The sequence below is a fragment of the Papio anubis genome, chromosome 16 (assembly GCF_008728515.1).
Source record: "Papio anubis isolate 15944 chromosome 16, Panubis1.0, whole genome shotgun sequence".
Lineage (NCBI taxonomy): Eukaryota > Metazoa > Chordata > Mammalia > Primates > Cercopithecidae > Papio > Papio anubis.
In genome coordinates, this window is record NC_044991.1 from 32,963,159 (window position 1) to 32,978,405 (window position 15,247).

Sequence of the window (15,247 nt, forward strand, 5' to 3'; positions counted from 1 at the left end):
GCGTGAGCCACTGTGCCAGTCCTAGAGAATGTTGTTGTAGAACTTCTGAAGCTAAGATTACAGACAAATTACAGACATATGACAATTCAGAAAGTGTAAATATAGTCATGGTAATCTACATGTTAAAGAAGACAGAATCAGCCATAAAAAAGGATGAGTTCATGTCCTTTATAGGGACATGGATGCAGCTGGAAACCATCATTCTCAGCAAACTATCGCAAGAAAAGAAAACCAAATACCACATGTTCTCACTCATAGGTGGGAACTGAACAATGAGATCACTTGGACACAGGAAGGGGAACATCACACACCGGGTCCTACTGTGGGGAAGGGTAGAGGGGAGGGATAGCATTAGGAGATACACCTAATGTAAATGACGAGTTAATGGGTGCAGCACACCAACATGGCACATGTATGCATATGTAACAAACCTGCACGTTGTGCACATGTACCCTAGAACTTAGAGTATAATAATAAAAAAAAGACAGAATCATAAAATAATAAGTGAGAAATAAAGTAATAATTGGGAATTCAATATATGTTGAGCAATGTTCTAATTTTCCTATGGGAAAAGTTTTTGTAAGGAATCCATAAAATGAGTACACACAGTAAACCACCCTACAGTAGAGGTTGTTGGCATATAAAGTTTAAATTTTTCAGATTAGGTTCTGATAAGAAAAAGAAAATTCCTGCATAAAATAATTAGACTTTTAAAAAAATATTTAACACGATACTTTTTGCACATAAAGTTTCTCAGTCAAATTTTTTGTAGAATTATGTTTTAAACCTTCATAGGACTTCAAATTATTAAGCAGAAAACATGTGTAATCTGTTTCTGGTGCTCCTGGAATTTCTTTTTTTTTTTATTGTATGATCCCATTCATATGAAATATCTAGAATATGCAAGTCCATAGAGACAGAAAGTAGACTAGTGACTGCAAGGGGATGAGAAGGAAAGAATAGAGAGTGACAGCTAAAGGGTATAGGATTTCCCTTTATCATCACTGCTTCCCCCACAGTGGTGGCAGTTACATAACCTTGTTAATAAGCTAAAAACCAATGGATTGTCAATTTTATTTATGTTTATTTTTAGAGTCTAAGGTCTCGCTTTGTTGCCCAGGCTGGTCTTGAACTCCTGCCTCAAGGGATTGTCCACCTCAGCCTCCCCAGCTGCTGGGATTACAGGCATAAGCCACCATCCCCGCTTCTGATTATACACTTAAAAATGGTAAATTTTATTGTATGATATGTATATCTCAGCTGAAAAAAAAAGAACAGGGAGGTCTGTACTGAGATGACATAATCTCCGAATATGTTAAGTGAAGAAAGAAAGGTACAGAATAGTGTGCACAATATACTACTATAGTCTTAAAAAAATGTACACACATACGTAAATACTGTCCAGGCATAAAATCTCTGAAAAGTCATATGAGAAACCAGCAACATTATTTCCTAAAGGGAAGGAACCTGGGGTGCCTGGGGATATGGTGGTCTGGAAGGGAGACCTAACTTTTCAACACGCTCTTTTGTACCTTTTGAATTTTGTATAGAGCACAACACTTTCCTCATTTTGTAATTTAAAGGAAGAAAAAAGGAGTACTCTGATGCCTCCCACCCCGTCCCGTCCGGTCCCATCCGGTCCCATCCCTGCGCGGCGCTCTGTTCTGCGCCCACAGCCCCGAGTATTCCCCAGATTGTTCAAGGATGTCAGGTGGGTCGTCAGGGCAGAACCCCGACTTGGTGTGTGCGTGGGAGGAGCTGTGCCCCGCGGGGTCCCCAGTCTCTCTTGTTAGAAATTAAAGGGAGTCCTTGTTAAAATGTTAACCAGTTTATTTCAGTAGTGGTTGGTGAAATGGAAAGCACCCAGCCGTGATTTGTGGTTCACCCCAGGGGCATGAAGGAAAGGCTTTTATAAGGTTCCTGAGAAAGCAACCCAAGGTAAAGGATTGGTTACAGTTGGTGAAACCCCGTCTCTACTAAAAATACAAAATTAGCCGAGCGTGGTGACGCGTGGTTGTAATCCCAGCTACTCGGGAGGCTGAGGCAGGAGAATCGCTTGAACCTGGACGGAAGAAGTTGCAGTGAGCCGAGATCAGGCCATTGCACTCCAGCCTGGGCAACAAGACTGAAACTCCGTGTCAACAAACAAACAAACAAACAAAAACCCGGTCATTCCCGGCATCCCCTATAGGAGACGGCTTCTCATCACAGCGGACCCTAGAGATGAGGCTCTTCGGAACTACCGCAAGAAGCTGCTTGAGCACAAGGAGATCGACGGCCGTCTTAAGGAGTTAAGGAAACAATTAAAAGAACTTACCAAGCAGTAGGAAAAGTCTGAGAATGATCTGAAGGCCCTACAAAGTGTCGGGCAGATTGTGGGTGAAGTGCTTAGACAGTTAACTGAAGAAAAATTCATTGTTAAAGCTACCAATGGACCAAGATATGTTGTGGGTTGTCGTCGACAGCTTGACAAAAGTAAGCTGAAGCCAGGAACAAGAGTTGCTTTGGATATGACTACACTATCATGACATATTTGCCAAGAGGGGTGGATCCATTGGTTTATAACATGTCTCATGAGGACCCTGGGAATGTTTCTTATTCTGAGATTGGAGGGCTATCAGAACAGATCTGGGAATTAAGAGAGGTGATAGAATTACCTCTTGCAAACCCGGAGTTATTTCAGCGTGTAGGAATCATACCTCCAAAAGGCTGTTTGTTATATGGACCACCAGGTACGGGAAAAACACTCTTGGCACGAGGCGTAGCTAGCCAGCTGGACTGCAATTTCTTAAAGGTTGCATCTAGTTCTATTGTAGACAAGTACATTGGTGAAAGTGCTCGTTTGATCAGAGAAATGTTTAATTATGCCAGAGACCGTCAACCATGCCTCATTTTTATGGATGAAATAGATGCTATTGGTGGTCGTCAGTTTTCTGAGGGTACTTCAGCTGACAGAGAGATTCGGAGAACGTTAATGGAGTTACTGAATCAAATGGATGGATTTGATACTCTGCACAGAGTTAAAATGATCATGGCTACAAACAGACCAGATACACTGGATCCTGCTTTGCTGCGTCCAGGGAGATTAGATAGAAAAACACATATTGATTCGCCAAATGAACAAGCAAGGTTAGACATACTGAAAATCCACGCAGGTCCCATTACAAAGCATGGTGAAATAGATTATGAAGCAATTGTGAAGCTTTCAGATGGCTTTAGTGGAGCAGACCTGAGAAATGTTTGTGCTGAAGCAGGTATGTTCGCGATTCGTGCTGATCAGGATTTTGTAGTACAGGACGACTTCATGAAAGCAGTCAGAAAAGTGGCTGATTCTAAGAAGCTGGAGTCTAAATTGGACTACAAACCTGTGTAATTTACTGTAAGATTTTTGATGGCTGCATGACAGATGTTGGCTTAATGTAAAAATAAAGTTAAAGAAAATTATGTATTGGCAATGATGTCATTAAAAGTATATGAATAAAAATATGAGTAACATCATAAAAATTAGTAATTCAACTTTTAAGATACGGAAGAAATTTGTATGTCTGTTAAAGCTGCATTTATTGCAGCAAGTTACAAAGGAAGAGTGTTGAAGCTTTTCATATTTGCTGTGTGAGTATTTTGTAAAACAATGAAAGTTGTTTGAGATAGTGGTATAAGAAAGCGTTTCTTATGACTTATTTTGTATCATTTGTTTTCCTCATCTAAAAAGTTGAATAAAATCTGTTTGATTTAGTTCTCCTAAAAAAATAAATAAATAAAAATAAAAAACTGGGCTAAAATACATGAACTAGATTGTTTCCAACAGTTCCTGCAGCTTTGTCAAGTCTACGTTAAAAAATTACATGTATGGATTTATTTCCTGACCCTTAATTCTAGTCCATGAATGTGTATGTATTGATCTTGTATCCTACAACTTTGCCGAATTTGATTGTTGGTGTTAATAGTGTTATCATTACTTAGGATTTTAACTATATGTATGTGTGTACATTATATATAATTATAACATCTCTACGTAGAAATAAGCTTATTACTTTTCCAATTGTAGTGTTTCTTTTCTTGTATTGCTCAATTATTCTGGCAAACTTAAAGTTTTTAAGTCTTTCACCATTGCATGTAATGGTAGTTTTGAGTTTTTTATATGTACCTTTTATTGAGGTACATATAAAAGTTTTAGTCTATATATAGTTTACTAAGTGCTCTTATCAAAGTGTTTCGGATTATGTCAAATTTTTTCGCTATTAATTGAGATGATCATGTTCCTTTCTAAAATTCATTCTACTGAGTTGGTATATTGCATTGACTAATTGCAATTGTTAGAGTGAGAAACATTGGAGTTACAACTTTTAATGTTTAAAACAATTCATCAGTGAAACCATCTGGTTCTGGACTTTTCTTGTTGTATATTTTTGATAACTTATGTGGTCTTTTGCTTGTTACAGGTTGTATTAGACTTATTCAGAGAAATAGAAGCAATAGAATAAATATGTACCTCTATGTCTATATCCGCGTGTGTGTATTCTTATATGTGTATATATATATATGTGTGTGTTAATATATGGGACAGAGCTCTTTAGAGTTGTCATGGTGGTGTCTGTGAAGAGGCCCTTTCTCAGCCATCTATGGACTGGTTTGGAGAACCTTCTGTTCTTCCGCTCACCTCATTTCAATGCTGGCCCTTGTTGGCAGCAGCAAGCTTCTGCCCCTCAGCAGAGGAAACAGTGTTACCCCATTAACACCTTTTTGCCAGTCTCCTGTGTGGAGCTCTGCAAAGACAGTAACTGGCAGCCAGATTTGGAAGCCTCAGAGCTATTGCTGGCCATCATTGCTGCTCCTTATACCCCATGCAACTTTCTGCTCCCCAGATGAGGCACAGAATTATATCTACACAGACGTTCAGCCTTGGAAGGCACCAGATAACAGCCCCAGGACTCAGAACAATCACTGGGGTAGATGGGTAACAAAGCAGCACTTGCCTCCCTACTTTGCCAGCCATGACCTGGTGTGTAAACGTAATGAGCCACCAGTATTCTAACATCCCTACAATCTGCTCCTGCTGAGAACTGGCCAGCCTCATATGACATTCCTTTACACACAAAATTTGATATTAAATGTTTATTCTTTTGTATTTGGCTTATTTTACATAGTATGTCTTCAAGGTTCATCCATGTTGTAGCATGTATCAGCATTGCTTTTTTTGTTTTTGTTTTTGTTTTTTTTTCCTGAGATGGAGTCTCTCTTTGTCATCTAGGCTGGAGTGCACAGCAATGCAATCCTGACTCTTTGCTGCCTCAGCCTCCCCAGGCTCAACTGATCCTTCTGACTCAGATGGTCCTCTCCCCTGTGGCTGGGACTACAGGCACACAGGATCAAGCCTAGAAATTTTTGTACTTTTTGTAGGTATGGGATTTTGCTGTGTTGCTCAGGCTGCTCTCAAACTCCCAGGCTCAAGAGATCCTCTCATCTTTGCCTCCCAAAGCTCTGAGATTATAAGCATGAGCCACCACGCCCATCAACACTGCATTCATTTTAAGGCTAAATAATATTCTGTTGTGTGTATATACCTAATTTTCTTTGCCTGTTTATCTCTTAGAAGATATCTGGATTTGTTTTTACATTTTGTGCTATAAATGATGCTGCTATAAAAATTAGTGTAAAAGTATCAGTGCATAAGTGAATAAAATTTTAAAACCTGAATGCATTTCTGCATGCAGGTTGTTTTTTTTTTTTTTTTTTTTTTTTTTTGGTGGGGGAATAAAGTCTCGCTCTTGTGCCCCAGGCTGGAGTGCAGTGGCACGATCTCAGCTCACTGCAATATCTGCTTACCATGTTCAAGTGATTCTCTTGCCTCAGTCTCCCGAGTAGCTGGGATTACAGGTGCTTACCACCACACCCAGCTAATTTTTTGTGTTTTAAGTGGAGATGGGGTTTCACCATGTTGGCCAGGCTGGTCTTGAATTCCTGACCTCAGGTGATCCGCCCACCTCGGCCTCCCAAAGTGCTGGGATTACAGGAGTGAGCCACCACGCCCGGGCAGCGGTTCTTAGATTGAAAAACAGAGGCCAGGCATGGTGGCTCACACCTGTAATTCCAAAACTTTGGGAGGCTGAGGCGGGCATGTCACTTAAGCTCAGGAGTTCGAGACCAGCCTGATCAACGTGGTGAAACCTCGTCTCTAGTAAAAATTCAAAAATTAACTGGGCATGGTGGTGCATGTTTTTAGTCCCAACTATTTGGGACACTGAGGGATGAGAATCGCTTAAGCCCCAGAGGCAGAGGTTGCAGCTTAAGTCCTTGCATTTGATTAGTTTGGATACACCTGTAGTTGGAACACATGGAACTGTTCCACCTGTTGCTGGAACATACGGTAATTCTACGGAGAACTTTCTGATGAACTGCCAAACTATTTGTCACAGTCGATAAACCATTTTATATTCTCACCAGACATGCACCAGGGTTCCACTTTCTCCACATCCTAGCCAGTACTTGCTCTTTTTCATTTTTGTTGTTTTGTTTTTTATATAGCCACCCTAATAGATGTAATGTGATATCTCGTCGCGGTTTTGATTTTCATGTCCCTAATGACCAGTGATGCTGAGCATTTTTCTGTAGACTTATTGACCCAATATAGATTCGTGTCCTCTGCCCTTTTATAAATGTTGTTGTTGTTTTGTTTTGTTGTTAAGGTTTAGAAGTTCTTTGTATATTCTGCTTATTATATTATACCTATGTACCTAGTCAGATACATTGCGAATCTTTTCTCCTACTTGCTAATTGTCTTTTCACTCTGTTGTTCATGCTGTTTGTAACAAATTTTAGTAGAGAAGAGTTATTTTCTATCAAAAACCACGAACAACAGGTGTTTTTCATATCAAAAAAACAAAAAATTTCACATTTTAATCAAGTCCAATTTATCTATTTTATATTTTGTGGCCTATGCTTTTGGTGTCACAGTCAAGAAACTATCACCAAATTTAATGTTATAAGATTTTTGCTTATGCTTTTTCCTAAGAGTTTTTAAGGATTAACTTTTGAAAACATTTATAGTAGGTTTGGGGGTACCTGTGAAGGTTTGTTACATAGGTAAACACATGTCACGGGTTTGCTGTACAGGTGATTTCATCACCCAGGTATTAAGCCCAGTCCCCAATAGCAATGTTTTCTACTTTTCTCCTTCCTCCCACCTTCTAACTTCAAATGGACCCCAATGTCTGTTGTTTTTCTCTTTGAGTTTCTAAGTTCTTATCATTTAGCTCTCACTTACAACTGAGAACACGTGGATTTGGTTTTCTGTTCCTGTGTTAGTTTGCTAAGAATAATAGCCTCCAGCTTCATTCATGTTGCCACAAAAGACGTAATCTCTTTTTTATTGCTGCATAGTATTCCATAATGTATATGTGGCACATTTTCTTTATCTAGTCTGTTACTGATAGTATTTAGGTTGATTCCATGCCTTTGCGGTGGTGAATAGGGCTGCAATGAGCATTTGCATGCATGTGTCTTTATGCTAGAATAATTTCTATTTCTCTGGGAATATACACAGTAATGGGATTGCGAGCAGATCTATTGAATGGTAGTTCTGCTTTTAGCTCTTTGAGGAATTGCCCAACTGCTTTCAACAGCAATTGAACCAGTTTACACTCCTTCCGACAGTGTTTAAGTTCCCTTTTCTCTACAACTTCGCCAGCATTTATTGTTTGACTCTTTAACTATAGCCATTCTGACAAGTGTGAGATGGTATCTCATTGTGATTTCTTTTTTTTTTTTTTTCCAGACGGAGTCTCACTCTGTCACCAGGCTGGAGTGCAGTAGCATGATCTTGGCTCACTGCAACCTCTGCCTCCTGGGTTCAAGTGATTCTCTTGCCTCAAACTCCCCAGTAGCTGGAATTACAGGTGTGCACCACCATACCCAGGTACTTTTTGTATTTTTAGTAGAGACAGGGTTTCACCATGTGGGCCAGTATAGTCTCGATCTCTTGACCTCATGATCTGCCTGCCTCGATTTCCCAATGTGCTGGGGTTACAAGCCTGAGCCACCACACCCGGCCATCTCATTGTGGTTTTAATTTTCATTTATCCAATGATCAGTGATGCTGAGGTTTTTTTCATACATTTATTGGCCATATGTATGTCTTCTTTTGAAAAGTGTCTGTTCATGTCCTTTGCCCACATTTTAATGAGGTTGTTTCTTTCTTTATAAATTTAAGTTCCTTATAGATGCTGGATAGTAGATCTTTTTCAGATGCATAGTTTGCAAATGTTTTCTTCCAGTCACTAGGTTCTTTGTTTACTCGGTTGATAGTTTTCTTTTTTTCTGCTATGCAAAAGCTCTTTTGTTTAATTAGATCCTACTTGTCAGTGTTTGCTTTTCTTGCTATTGATTTTTGTCATGAAAGCTTTCCCCTTTCCTATGTCCAGGATTGTATTGCCTGGATTGTCTTCTAGGGTTTTTATAATTTTAGGTTTTATATTTAAGTCTTCAATCAATCTTGAGTTTATTTATTTATTTATTTGTGTATGGTATAAAGAAGGGATCCAGCTTCCATCTTCCACAGTTGTCCCAACACCATTTATCTTTTCTTTATTGCTCCTTTTGTCAGCTTTGTCGATGATCACATGGTCACAGATGTGCAGCCTTGTTTATTTCTGGGCTTTCTATTCTGTTCCATTTGTCTATGTGCCTGTTTTTATCAGTATCATGCTGTTTTGCTTACGGTAGCCTTGTAGTTTAGTTTGAAGTCAGGTAACGTGATACCTTAAGCTTTGTTCTTTTTGCTTAGGATTGCCTTGTCTATTTGTGCTCTTTTCAGTTTTTATATGTATTTTACAATAGTTTTTTCTAGCTGTGTAAAGAATTTCTTTGATATTTAATAGGAATAGCATTGAATCTGTAAATTGCTTTGTTCTGTATAGCCATTTTAGTCATACTGGATCCTCCTATCCATGAACATGGGATGTTTTTAAATTTGCTTGTGTCTTCTCTGATTTCGTTGAGCAGTGTTTTTTGTTTGTTTTTTTTTTGAGATGGAGTCTCACTGTGTTTCCCAGGCTGGAGTGCAGTGGTGCAACCTCAGTTCACTGCAAGCTCTGCTTCCTGAGTTCACGGCATTCTCCTGACTCAGCCTCCCGAGTAGCTGGGACTACAGGTGCCTGCCACCATGCCTGGCTACATTTTGTAATTTTTTTTTTTTTGAGATGGAGTCTTGCTCTGTCTCCCAGGCTGGAGTGCAATGGCACAATCTTGTGTCACTGCAACTTCTGACTCTTAGGTTCAAGTCATTCTCCTGCCTCAGCCTCCTGAATAGCTAGGATTATAGGCGCCTGCCACCATGCCCAGCTAATTTTTAATGTTTTTAGTTGAGACGGGGTTTCACTGTGGTGAATTACCCTTTTGATGTGCTGCTGGATTCGGTTTGCAAGGATTTTGTTGTGGATTATTGAATGGATGTTCATCAAGGTTACTGGCCTGAAGCTTTCTTTTTTTGTTGTGTCGCTGCCAGGCTTTGGTATCAAGATGATGCTGGCCTCATAGAACAAGTTGGGAAGAAGTCCCTCCTCCACTATTTCTTGAAATAGTTTTAGTAGGAATGGTATTAGCTCTTCTTTGTACATCTGTTAAAATTTGACTGTCAATCTGTCAGGTCCTGGGCTTTTTTCTTTTTCTTTTCTTTTCTTTTTTTTTTCTTGGTTGGTAGGCTGTTTATAACTGATTCAATTTTTGGAGCTCATTATTGGTCTGTTCAGAGACTGAATTTCTTCCTGGTTCAGTCTTGAGAGGGTGTATGTGTCCAGGAATTTATTCATCTCTTCGAGGGTTTCTAGTTTGTGTGTGTAGAAGTGTTCATAGTAGTTGTTGATTGTTATTTTTATTTCTGTGGGGTCAGTGGTATCATTCTCTTCATCATTTATAATTGTGTTTATTTGAATCTTCTCTCTTTTCTTCATTAGTCTAACTACTGCCTATCTATTATTTTTTTCAAAAAACCTTGATTAAGTGATCATTTGAACAGTTTTTTATGTCTCAATTTCTTTCAATTCATCTCTGATTTTAATTATTTCTTGTCTTCTGCAAGCTTTGTGGTTGATTTCTTCTTGCTTTTCTAATTATTTCAGTTGTGATGTTAGGTTGTTAATATGAGATCTTTCTAACTTTTTGATGTGGGCATTACTTCTTATGCCCTACTCTAACTTTTTCTCCTTCTCCTAGACGACTCAGAACCATGCTTTCTAAACCAGTTCAAACTTTCTCAGTGAATCATCCTGGTCTCCCTGAGGCAAAGTTAGCAATTTTCCATTACACGCGTTTCTCTTTCTCTGTAATAATATCTAATGCAACAAAGCAAGTGTTTCATTCCCTCATTCATGCGGGGAACTCCTTTGGCTGAGACAAAGACTTAAAACTTTCTTTCAACATTAATGAAGATCTATTTAGAAAGTCGCCATTTTTACAGAAAAGATATATAAATACCAATGAAAATAAATATAAAATTATATGACATACAATTATATTGTGGAGAGATTGAATAAACAAGTGAAGTAAGCTCTAAGAAAAAAAGATGATATAAAATGATACATAAATGAAAGACCTGGGCTGGTATAGCAAAATTTATGTACCAGTAAAGTGCATACTTTGCAGAAGTGGCAGGAAAACTGCATACAGAGTGAGACCCGATGAAAAACTTTAAGGAAAGGTCAGATCTCTGTATGGAGATTGGAAGGGGAGACAAAGAGAGACCAGAAAATATACATTGTTTGATCTATACCCTTAAAAGAGATTAAAGTGGACTCAGGAAAACATGGTCTGCTTTAGGAGAAGGGCACAGGTTCCATGCTGGCTAAAGCTCAGAGCATCCCTACTTTCTCCAGAAGGAAAGGGGAGGCAAAGGAGCAGGCAGACGGCAGCAAGATCAGGTCAGCACAGGGCACCCAGGCCAAGCCGGGTGGGCTCCATTGTGCAGGTAGTGAGGAGCCACTGCAGGGTGGGCTTTATTCATTCGTTTGTTTGGTTTTCTTTACTAACTAAGACACATGGTCAAAGTTGACCTTTGTAAGTATTGCTGCAGCTGAACACAGGATGGATAAAACTAGTGTTTTAAAAATTATGTTGTATAGAACAGTAGCCCCAGTGAGATATTAGTGGAACACACAGGCGTGTGCGCACACACACACACACACGCACACACTCACACTGAGCCCAGATTATTCTGGCAAATGCTGGGTTAAGCAAACTAAAAGAAAAATCTTTAGTGCTGGACATCTCAGAACCTGGAATGCGGCTATATGACTCATAAAACAGCAAGGTTAAGGCAGAGCATGTGATATTTTTTCCAGAAATGTTTCCAGAAAGACTTTAATGTGATATTTTTTCCAGAAATGTTGAAACAGCTTCCTGTCCTTGGCTTCAGTGTCACCGTCTTTCTCCTCGTTCTCCATCAACCTCTTTGGCTGCTCCTTCTTGGTTTCCTTCTTGACAGTCTGCTGCTGCTCAGCCATTCTCTTTTCATTCCCCATGGATTTCTCAAGTGTGTTTCTATTCCTGCAGATCTTTCCTTGTTTTTCCTGACACCTCTGCTTGTCCGACCCTCCCCCGTTCTAAGGCAGGTGTTCCATCTGTGTGCACTTTTAGCATCCTGGGATGCTCCCAGCGTGTTCCCTGCCACACTCCATCAGGTTTTCTCCCCCAGACTCTGCGAGGGCAGCAGCCTTGTCTCCACTGTCGCTTCAATACTCAGCACATAACACAGAAGCTTACTCCAAAACATTTACTGGGCCAACTGAGACTAAAGGTATGTTCCCCCAGATCTCAAAAAGTTACAATAATAAATGTAGCACAATAGTCAAAAAAAGTCTCTTTAGTCAGTTCTCTATATATGCACAACAGTTTGAAGTCATTATTAGGCAAAGTTAAACAGAAACTGTCACAAAGTTCCCTAAGATAAATTATTTTGCTTTAATCTTCATCATGTGAGATCATCAAGACCATGTGTTACTGTAAATATTTCTAGCTAACAACATACCAACCTGATTTTTATTGTTTGACATAACCGCAATATAAATCAGCTAACTAAAAATTGCATAAATAGTTCTTTCAAATAAAATTCTGCCAAATTTTACATTATTCTTATGCTCAAATGATAATGAGCTCATAGGTGTTTCCAGTACCTCAGTCAAAACATTGTACCGATTCCAGCTGTGGGAATAGTATCTTAGAGTTATGTTACAGATGGGGAAAAGGTACTTACATGACATTGGCCTTTGCATTACTGTGCCCTTTGGGTCAGGAAAAAGCTGTTCCCTTAAAATTCTAAAATCACTTCTGTCAGGTCTGAAGGGTGGGTTGGAAACACAGTTTTTTTTCATTTTAGCCTCAGATCTTTTATTCCTTGCTTAAAGCAGTGAATAGATAAAGGCCACCACAAGGGCCTCTAATGTTTCTGCAGAAGCAGTGTGCCTGAGAGCATCTTCCTGAAACACTCCCTTATCTCTCCCCAAAATCACCTTAGGAAGGAAAGTCAAAACTTAGCAGACTGAGGAGATCCAAGGGGATCACTGGCCTCTGAGGCTTATGAGAGAAGAGACAGAGGTCTAAGACATTTTGTGTATAAATTTATGGGTTATAAATTTATGTCTGTTGATGGACATTTAGGTTGATTTATATCTGTGCTACTGTGAATAGTGTTGCAATAAACATACAAGTACAGGTATCTTTCTGATGCATTGATTTCTTTCCTTTGTTTAGATACTCAGTGGTGGAGTTACTGGATCAGACAGAGCCAATTGATGATCAGTAATTGTGGCCAATAATCAGCTAGAAATAAAGTACTTAGCAGGGCCTGAAAACGCCAAAACTCTGAGACCACTGACTTTCAAAAACTTCTGACAGCCCTGAGTGAAATGTCCAAGCACATTTATCCACCATTCAAAGACGCTTTATTGCCTGTCCTCTGTGCATCTCAGAAGTCTCTTTTTACCATGTCTATATGCTGCATTAGCCATTTATATGAAACTCCAAGGAATCTTAGACTATATATTCAACCATGTATCCCTAGTACCTAGCACAGTCCTGGCATATAGTTTGCTACTAAACATTTGAACAGTTGCAGAATGAAGTAATTATCTTGTACCTAGGTTCCAAATTTTAAGGTGATTTCTCACTAAAAATAAAGTATTACAGTTCACAAATAATCCACTTCCTTTTATTACAAATGGGATTGATTTGAATCTTATCCTCTAATAACATTATTTTCATTTACTTCCATCTAAATATATTGTCCTAAGAGAGCACTAAGAAAGAGAGGTAAAGCTGGAGCTTGAAGAATTGTACATGGTCCACACTGTGGCCTGACGTGCATCGCTCACCTGAGCTTCATCTGTTAGGTATGTCAGGGAAGATAAGCAGGGTGAGAGTGGCCTCAACAGAGGACCTCAGATCTCTGGCTTCCCCATCTGGCAAGTACATCTCTGTGTACAAAATCTTCAGAGCCAGATGACAAGAATGGCCCAAGCAGTCCACCAGGGAACCCTGGGCCCAGTGTACGTCAATGCAGAGCATCAAGCACAACGTAACAGGTGTACAGTTGCCTATTCCTGTTCAGAGATAACTGCATCCCACACACTGTAAAATGAAGAAATGCAGAGAAGCAGATGTAACTGAAGAAGACAGCAGGAGCAACAAGGAGGGACAAAAACAACCTAGGAGGGCACCATGCCAGAAACGTCTGGACCCCACGCTAGGCTCAGTGCCCATTATACTCTTGGGACCCAGTGCTTTGCCTCTTCATCGCTTGGCATACTTGGCATTTTTTGTTGCTTAAAATAATGTTTTTAGTGTTCACCTTTCCTAGGAGACAGGCAGATCCTGTGACGCTATAGCTTCTGGAACGCAGTAGGTGCATCACAAACATCTGCTGGGTTCACACACTCTTGCTTTCTCCAACTTTCTTGTCAAGTCTTCAGTGAAAAGGAATTGCTGATTGAGCGAGAATTAAACTTCTAGAGACTCCTGGATCCACTGAAGTTTGAGACAAGGTGAGATTTGTTTACCGCCATATTCCTAGCTCATCGTATACTGTAGTCACTTAATAAATGTTCGTTGAGTAAGTGAGTGAATTAATTCATACATCTTACTTAGCTATATGTTTTCGGAGTAAAGTTGATAAATTTAATAGTTTACTTCTGGTATACTTTTACTTATTCAACAAACCTGACAATTCAACTAGGTGCCAGGCACACCGTTGCTGAAGAAAAAGAGGTATCAGATACAATTTCTGTCTACATGAAAGTAGAAACACATGAACAAATTATAACAATAAATTGGCTAAATTCAGAATCGGAGGGGTTTGTTTCTGTTGTAAACAGCTCTAGTCAGGAAGCGTTAGGAAGTTCTAAACAGGAAATGTTCCAACACACCATCTAAGCACGAAGCAGAAGCCACCCATAATTGAGTTTGCTACCACCAACCTCAACAGCAAGAATTCCAATCCCGTTGCTGCAAATTAAGTGTCACTCTGATTTTATCACTGCTATGGAACCCAGTTTTAGAGACTCTGGTAGTCACTTAATGTTCTGAAAAAGTATTAAAGAGAAAATATTATTATGGTGATGAGCCCATCCACTGCAGCCATCTCAACATTATACCAATTATAAGGCCTATCATTTAAAAAGGAAACTGTTAATTTAACTTATTTATCCAAATATCAGTGTAACATAAGCATATTTGCCATCAGACTTTGGATTTATGGGTTAAATAGCATATAAATATGATTAGAGACTTGAAGTTTACATTTTTCTGGTTCTCTCAAATTTTTTTTCAAAATAGCATATGCCTTTCTAAATAATTGTTAGTATATATTTTTTTAAATGAAGTTTAAAATGTATATTTTCCAAAAGCAAAATACAGCTCCCATTGGTAAATCATGATGTTGAGACACAACAGGCAACTTATCTTGGGAATCATTTAATCAGTGCTCACTTTCACTCTCTGTCCAGAAATGTCAATGGCTTTAAAATATACAAGTATATTACACAAGTAAACTTATACTTGTTCAGTATTTTGCAATATTTAGTACTCGTTCTAGCTCTCTCTTGCGGAATAGTAAGCTATTCCAAAACTTAAGGAATTATTTATTGTTTAATATTGTTTACTGTTATTATTTGTCTAGTAATTTTAAATAACATTATTTCTCACGGTTTTGTGGGCTGACGGGCGCTACAAAAGTTCTCTTTTGGAGTCTTTCTTGCCATTG

At 39.0% G+C, this 15,247-nt stretch overlaps 1 long non-coding RNA gene and 1 pseudogene across 3 annotated transcripts; both read left to right on the top strand.

The window, feature by feature from the left end:
• Positions 1 to 2,147: 2,147 nt before the first annotated feature.
• LOC101003887 lies at positions 2,148 to 5,041 on the top strand (annotated as a pseudogene). The gene has a single exon (XR_161796.4). The product of XR_161796.4 is annotated as a 26S proteasome regulatory subunit 10B pseudogene (transcript).
• A 2,833-nt stretch (positions 5,042 to 7,874) lies between these two features.
• On the top strand, positions 7,875 to 14,111 carry LOC103888203. Of its 2 annotated transcripts, none has more exons than XR_002515279.2 (2): positions 7,875 to 7,915; positions 12,742 to 14,111. It is a non-coding gene; the product is annotated as an uncharacterized LOC103888203 (long non-coding RNA). The 2 variants fall into 2 exon arrangements; XR_002515278.2 differs by lacking the exon at positions 7,875 to 7,915 and adding an exon at positions 12,604 to 12,615.
• The last annotated feature ends 1,136 nt before the right edge of the window (positions 14,112 to 15,247 follow it).